The sequence below is a fragment of the Rhinopithecus bieti genome, unplaced genomic scaffold, assembly GCF_001698545.2.
Source record: "Rhinopithecus bieti isolate Rb0 unplaced genomic scaffold, ASM169854v2 scaffold_50801, whole genome shotgun sequence".
NCBI classification, from domain to species: Eukaryota; Metazoa; Chordata; class Mammalia; order Primates; family Cercopithecidae; genus Rhinopithecus; species Rhinopithecus bieti.
In genome coordinates, this window is record NW_016819923.1 from 123,415 (window position 1) to 132,276 (window position 8,862).

Here is an 8,862-nt window from a genome sequence, read left to right on the forward strand (position 1 = left end):
CNNATNTTATGTTTATTGCGGCACTATTCACAATAGCAAAGACTTGGAATCAACCCAAATGTCCATCAGTGACAGACTGGATTAAGAAAATGTGGCACATATACACCATGGAATACTATGCAGCCATAAAAAAAGGATGAGTTTATGTCCTTTGTAGGGACATGGATGCAGCTGGAAACCATCATTCTCAGCAAACTATCGCAAGAACAGAAAACCAAATACTGCATGTTCTCACTCATAGATGGGAATTGAACAATGAGATCACTTGGACACAGGAAGGGGAACATCACACACCGGGGCCTATTGTGGGGAGGGGGCAGAGGGGAGGGATACCCTCAGGAGATATACCTAATGTAAATGAGGAGTTAATGGGTGCAGCACACCAACATGGCACATGTGTACATATGTAACAAACCTGCACGTTGTGCACATGTACCCTAAAACTTAAAGTATAAAAAAAGAAAAAAAAAGAACTATAAAAATAAGAGTAAATTAGAAGAAAAGAATAAAGATCAGAGCAGAAATAAATGAATTTGCAATGAAGAAAGCAATACAAAAGATCAATGAAACAAAAAGTTGTGTTTTTTTTTTTTGTCAAAGGTAAACAAAATTGACAAATGTTTAGCTGGACTCATGAAGAACAAAATGGAGAAGACCTAAATCAATAAAATCAGAGATGAAAGAAAAGACATTACAACTGATACCACAGAAATTCAAAGAATCACCCGTGGCTACTATGAGCAAGTATATGCCAATAGATTGGAAAATCTAGAATAAATGGATAAATTTCTAGACACATACAATCTACCAAGATTGAACTATGAAAAAATCCAAAACCTGAGCAGACCAATAACAAATAACATAGTAAAGCCTTAATAAAGTCTCCGTCTATATTAAAGCAAAGCCCGAGACCTTATGACTTCTCTGCTAAATTCTACCAAACATTTAAAGAAGAACTAATACCAGTTCTACTCAAACTATTCTGAAAAATAGAGGAAGAGAAATATTTTCAAACTCATCATACAATGCCTGTATTACCCTGATACCAAAACCAGACAAACACACATCAAAAAAGGAAAACTACAGGCCAATGTCTCTGATGAATGTTGATGCAAAAACCCTCAACAAAATACTAGCAAACCCAATTCAACAATACATTAGAAAGATCTTTAATCATGACCAAGAGGGATTTATCCCTGGGATGCAAGGATGGTTTAACATACACAGAGAAATCAGTGTGATACACCATATCAACAGAATGAAGGATGAAAATCATATTATCATTTCAAGTGATGCTGAAAAAGCATTTGATAAAATTCAACATTACTTTATCATAAAAATCCCCAAAACACTGTGTATAGAAGAAACACGCCTCAACATAATAAAAGCCATAAAAGCAGAGACCCACAGCTAGTATCACAAGAATGGGTTAAATAGTGAAAGTCTTTCCTGTAAGATCTGGAACACAACAAGGATACCCACTTTCACCCCTGTTGTTTCACCACTATGAAACTACTACAAGAAATCATTGGGGAAACTCTCCAGGACATTGGTCTGGGCAAAATTTCTTGAGTAATATCCCATAAGCACAGGCAAACCAAGACAAAAACAGACAAATGGAATCACATCAAGTAAAAAGCTACTGCACAGCAAAGGAAGCAATCACAAAATGAAGAGACAACACACAGAATGGGAGAAATATTGGCAAACTACCCACCTGACAAGAGATTAATAACCAGTGTATATAAGGAGCTCAAACAACTCTATAGGAGAAAATCTAATAATCCAATTAAAACATGAGCAAAAGATCTGAATAGACATTTCTCAAAAGGAGACATACAAATGGCAAGCAAGTGCATGAAAAGGTGCTCAACATCAGTGATCATCAGAGACATGCAAATCAAAACTACAATGAGGTATCATCCCACACCAGTTAAAATGGCTTGTATCCAAACGACAGACAATAACAAATGCTGGCAAGGTTTTGGAGAAAAGGGAACCTTTGTACACTGTTGGCAGGAATGTAAATTAGTGTAACCACTATTCAGAACACTTGGAGGTTCCTCAAAAAACTAAAAACAGAGCTACTGTATGATCCACCAATACCGCTTGTGGGTATATTTCTAAAAGAAAGAAAATCAGTATGTTGAAGAGATGTCTGCACTCCTATGTTTACTGCAGCACTGTTTACAATAGCTGAGATTTGGAAGCAACCTAAGTGTCCACCAACAGGTAAATAAAGAAAGAAAATGTGGTATACATACAAAATGAAACACTATTAAGCCATAAGAAAAGAATGAAATCCTGTCATTTGTAATAACATGGATGGAATTGGAGATCATTATGTTAAGTGAAATAATCCAGGTACAGAAAGAAAAATATAGCATATTCACACTTACTTGTAGGATCTAAAAATCAAAACCAGCTGGGCACAGCGGCTCACGCCTGTAATCTCAGCACTTTGGGAGGCTGCAGTGGGCGGATCACTTGAGATCAGGAGTTCAGGACCAGCCTGGCCAATACGGTGAAACCCCATCTTTACTAAAAATACAAAAATTAGCCAGGTGTGGTGGTGCACGCCTGTAGTCCCAGCTACTCAGGAGGCTGAGGCAGGAGAAGCACCTGAACCCAGGAGGTGGAGGTTGCAGTGAGCCTAGATCCTGCCACTGCACTCCACCCTGGGTGACAGAGCAAGACTCTGTCTCAAAAACAAACAAATGAACAAATAAATAACAAATAAATATCAAAACCTTTGAACTCATGGAGATAGAGAGTAGAAGGATGGCTACCAGCGGTTGGGAAGGGTAGTGGCGGGTAGTGGGGAAGGTGGGGATGGTTAATGTGTACAAAAAAAAAAATTTAGCAAGAATGAATAATACCTAATGTTTGATAGCAAAACAGGCTGACTATAGTCAATAATAATTAAATTGTATATGTAAAAACAATTAAAAGAGTATAATGGGAATATTTGTAACACAAAGGTTTACTGCTTGAGGGGATGGATACCCCATTTTCCATGATGTGATTATTACACATTGCATGCCTGTATCAAAACATCTCACATACCCTGTAAATATAACTACTATGTATCCACAAAATTAAAATTATAAAAGAATCAACCAGAAAATGTTAGAAATTGAGGCCTAGAAAGGTTAAATGAAAATATGCCCTCTTTCCCTCCAAATTTCAGTTAACAATAACTGCTTTTTATGTAACTAAATATCCAAATACATGTTCTGTGCACACAATACTGCCTGCACAATAGGTAGGACATTATTTTATGCCCACTTAAAACGACAACAAGTTGGAAATAAAGAGAACTAGGTAAATTGATAAAGATCACACAGTAAGCAAGGGAGATAAGTCTTGGACACAGTTCTTCTGACACATGATGATACATTTTTTTCTTTTTCATGATACCACTTTGCATCTATGGCAGAGAAGCTGTGACCAAAATTTAGGAAAACCCAATTTGCAGTGGTATGGTAAGTACCAGAAGTTGGGTATATATAAGAAGTGTGATAGGTGGTTGAGAAGAAGGCAAGATATCTTCCAGGATCTTGAAATCAAGTATTAACCCAGCCTTTAACTGACTCCCCAAAATCAAGATTATAAAGATTACTGGGCTTTCAGGGTGATAAGAGTCTCTTTCTTAGACTGGCTTTCCATTCGACCTTAAGATCTTATCTAAATCTTCATAATGACTGATAAAATATTTGCCAGATATGCCCCATCATTTATTGGGACTTTCTCTTCTTGGTGACGTAATTCCCTGTTAAAGTGCACATTACCCAAAAAGGCAAATATTTTCCAATGTATCCCAAGAGAAGGTGAAGAATCTCTAATTTTAAGATGGAGTCCAAAGCTTTTCTTTTCATATAATATTTTATAAAATATTGAGGCAGGGAATAGGAAAAAAGAGGTAGGAGAATAGGGAAATTAAGGCAGGAGAATAGCAAAGGGAATTAAAAGTTGGATAAAGGGCAGAATAAGTAAAAGCAGAGAGCAGAAGCAAGGTGAAGGGGTGAGTGAGCCAGAAGCAAGATAAGAGGCAGAAGGTGAGCACCTAAACAAAAGGAAGCTAAAAAAGTGAGGAAGAACCCCATGGCTGGCAAGATCCAGACCAAACCGGTAAGAGTTTTCAGGGATAGGCACATGCATTAAAGAGAAAAAGTATCCTTAACATGACCCCATATGAAATTCAGCTCATTAAAGCTCACACATATGGACTGCATATCATGTGTGTACTTAAAATTATGGGACAGAGGCAGCCCTACAAACGCACAGGGGCCAAAGTAACTAAGCAACACACCTGTCAATTAAAAAGGCAGACACTGGCTAGAGATTAGGCAGCCTTGGGAAGAGAAGAAAAAAACACACCCACATAAACAAACAAACAAACAAAAACAAGCAAAGTGCACCAAACTAATGCTGATCTCATCTCACAGAGGTCAGTCCACTCTCCCCATCCAAGAGTGTAAGACTGTGCTTAACAAACTTTTGCTGCTTTGCTTTGCTATCTTTGTGTCTTGTCCAGTTCTTTGTTCAGAATACCAACAGCCTGGAATTGCATGGCACCATCTGGGAACAATACTATGTGACTTTTGTGAACTATGAGTTGTATACCCATGTTTGTTTGCTGTATATTACTGTGAGTAATACACCTGGTTACACACTCTGAGTACACATATCACAGTTTGCAAAGACATTCAAGAGAATTGTATCCCTTTAGCAGGGAATTTTTACCCTTCAGATGTGCTTTAACCCAACCTCAATACTGTGATACCAACAACCTGGAACTGTGTGGCACCATCTGTCAACAATATTATATGACTTTTGTTTACTATGAGTAATATACTTGTGTTTGTTTTCACATAAAGACAACCCTAAATCTTTGAGCAAAGTTTTTCCTCCTGGAGGAAGGACCATATATATTTGTTGGCTTCTTTTATTCCTTGGCATACTTGGGGTTACCCACTCTGGGTATGCATATCACAGTTTGCAAAGTCATTTATGAGAATTTTATGCCTTCAGCAGGAAATTTTTACCCTTCAGATGTGCTTTAACCCTACTTCAATACTGTGATCAATTATTATTTATTAAATTATACTTTATACTACTCCAAAAAAGAAAATTATCCTGAGAGTCAATCTTATCCATAAGGACACAAAAGAAGACTACGTAAAAGAGAGGTATTCATAGATGTCCATAAGTGGTATAAAATTACAGAATTTAAGAGGAATACTGGGTAAAAATAATTTAGTTAACACATAAAAAATTTAAACATTTCATTTCATAAAGAAGCGTTTGAGGCTCAGAGAACTTAAATCACTTCTGTAAGACTGCCACCAGTTTACAGAAAAGTCAGGACTAAAACCTGTGTCTCAGATTGTTCATTCCACAATATATAGAGCCATGCAAGAGCAATTTAACTAAGTACATACATTTGCTAAAGAAAAAAATGTAAATGATAAAATGATATACAATGGATTGTAAAACCAAGAGGTGAAGCTAAATAGGACCTTATTAGCCAAGATTCTCCAGAGGGACAGAACCAGTGGGCTATATGTATACATGAAAGGGAGTTTATTAGGGAGAATTGGTTCACATAGTAACAAAACGAAGTCCCACAATAGGCTGTCTACAAGCTGTGGAAGAGAAAAGGCAGTAGTGGCTCAGTCCAAGTCCGAAAGCCTCAAAACCAGGGAAGTCAACAGTGCAGTCTTCAATCTGTGCCTAAAGGCCTGAGAGCCCTCAGCAAACCACTGGTGCAAGTCCCAGAGTCCAAAGACCAAAGAATCTGGAGTCTGATGTCCAAGGCAGTAGGAGTAGAAGGAAGCTTCCAGCATGGGAAAATGAAGCCAGAAGATTCAGCAAGCAAACTTATCCCAGCTTCTTCTGGCTGCTTTGTTCTAACCACACTGGCAGCCAGTTGGATGGTGCCCACCCACATTAACTGTGGGACTTCTTTTTCCAGTCCACTGACTCAAATGTCAATCTCCTCTGGCAACACCCTCACAGATACACCCAGAAACAATACTTTACCAGCCACATCCTTCAATTCAATCAAGTTGACACCTAATATTAACTGTCACAGGGCCCAAGATCACCGTGCAGTATAGTGTAGTGAAAGATAAACAGCTAACTAAAGTGGTGGGGACACGTAAATACAGGATGTGTATTTATTTATTTATTTATTTTATTTTATTGGAGATGAAGGTCTTGCTATGTTGCCCAGGCTAAACTCAAAACTAATGGGCTGAAGCAACCCCCTTCCTCAGCCTCCCAAGTAGCTGGGACCACAGATGCACACCACCATATTCAGCTTCAAATAAAACCACCACACAGAGTCATAAAATATATTTATTTCATTACAGTCTCCTTTACAGTACAGAACTACACATCAACATTATCCGTGTTTATCTTTTACCAATGTGTTTTCTTCACAGAACACAAAAGGAGTATGAGAAGGTTCTAGGTAATCTGGGGGCTTCCAAGCTAAAAGTGAGGCATGATGGATGGAGCAATCAGTATAGATCTTCAAGGAAAGGAGATACAAAGCAATGGAAGATGAAACTTCTGACAGCAGCATTTAGTGTCTACTTCTACATTCACTTCTCACGCCATTCATTCCTAGCGTATGCCAATACTGACCTTCTTTCGTTTTCCTTAACAGGCCATGTACCTTCCTACCTCAAGGTCTTAAACATGCTATTTATTTCCCCTATGATGCTTTCTTCCTTCTTTACCCCTTTCCCAGAACTAATTGATTCCTCATTGCTCAAGTGTCAGCTTTCAAATTCTAAATTCCTCAGAGAACTTTCTATGGTTCCCCAGTCTAAACAAGAGTTCCGTGTTAGCCCCTCTCCTAACGTTCTGTACTTTTTAATAATAGGAATTACCACAGTTTGTAATTATACATTGATTTGCATAATTAGTATTTACTGAATATTGAACTTCACCATGAATCTAAGCTTTCTGAGGGCAGGTGCTGTGCATTTGGTTCTTCACTGTGCTTAGAAAATAATGGATACTCAATAAATAAAGTGTAGAAGGAAGGAATATGCATAAATGCCCTAACCCCACAGGGCAACAACACTGTTGCGAGAATGACATGAAATGGAACATCCTTCCCTGACAAATATGCTGGACTCATCTTAGTTACCGGAGTCAACCTTTCTGTCTTTGTGTTATAAACATGTTTCCTCTCTGTGTCTCTTTCAGTTCTTGGCTTCAGAACTCTGATCCACAACCTTCCCAGGAAACTAATTCCCTTATCTATAATTACCAAAGAAGACAGCCTGCTATAAATCAGATTTGCAGAAAACCAGATTGCTATCTCTAGTAATAATCCAAGAAACTAAACAACTTCTGTAACAATTGCCCCCAAATGGCCAGTACTTTATTAATAATTGACAGTTTTCCATTGTTCCTGCATCCACATTAAGACCAACCAGAACAAAATAAATATGAACCTCCTAACCAATCACATGAAATGTTCTGCTTCTAGTTAGCCCACCTACAGCTTCCCTATGCCAAAAACCTCCAATCAGGGAACACCTGAAGTCTTCCCTTTTTTCCACTATAAAGTTTTCCCACTCTTCTGCCTGCCTTTGAGTCTCTGCCAAAACACAAGTGATGATGGCTGACTCATTTGCTATAGTAAGCTCCGAATAAATAGTCTTTGCTTATTCTCATTTGGTTACTTTTCATTTATTTCCACGCCAGCAAGAGTCTTTAAAGCCGAGAACGAATAAAGCATCAGCTTGAGAAAAAAGAGAGAACATTTTAGGTCCTGAGACCATAGAGGTTTTGCCAGGACACGTGGCAGCAGAGGGCAGCAGCATCCCAGAAGCAACTCAGAGAGGCCTGTTCCTGGGTAAGGGATCTCTCACTATTACCCTCACTCTTGCTCTTTCTCATTCCCTGGCCTCCTTGTTTACAAGATGGTGTTGGAGGCAACCTCAGCCCAAAGATACTAGGCTGATTTTAAAGCCCTACCAAGCGCTGCATCACCACAATTGTACCTGGTGCTCCAGGACATGAATGAGTTACACACGTAAAGCAGTTTCAACAAACATACACTCAGTTGGTTTTAAATTCTGGCAAAAGTTGGTAGCTTATTTGTGTTTTGTTTTTTGTTTTAACTAGAGAGTTTTTTTGTGGATGCCAGAATGCATCTTTACTGGCAAAAAAATTTTAAAAAGGTCTTTCCTTAGAAAATAAAGAAAATCCCCTTTCTGACAGCAGGTAGTATTTTCTGACATCTCATAATGGAATTGAGTACAGTATTCCCTTGGTATCCATGGAGTATTAATTCCAGGACCTCCCCCAGCACCCATGTATGCCAAAACCCACACATACTCAAGTCCAGCAGTTGGTCCTGCAGAACTATACTAAAAGTCGGCTCTCCATAAATACGCAAGTTTTGAATCCTGTGAATATGGCATTTTAAATCCACGTTTGGTTGAAAAATCTGCACATAAATAGACCCACAAAGTTCAAACCTGTGTTGTTCAAGGGTCAACTGTACATATCTGAATGTCTTCATAATTATGGAAAGTGTTGGAGAAGTTAGAATTTTGATTCAAAGTTGGTATATGCCTTTTCTCAAAATAAGTACATTAAAGCCCTTAGGTTTTTCTGGTCTTAAATAAATCATATGAACCGTGGGAGCTCTTTAAGAAAGTTGTTTGAGGGTTAAAGCCAAGAAAACTCACCTTGCTACCTCTGTGTTAACTAATCTAAAACTATCCATTTGTCAATGGATAAATTCCTTTAATTCGCACTTCTTAATTCTCATCTCCTCAATTTCCGCTCTCTCTTTTTTTTTTTTTTTTTTTTTTTTTTTTTTTTTTTTTT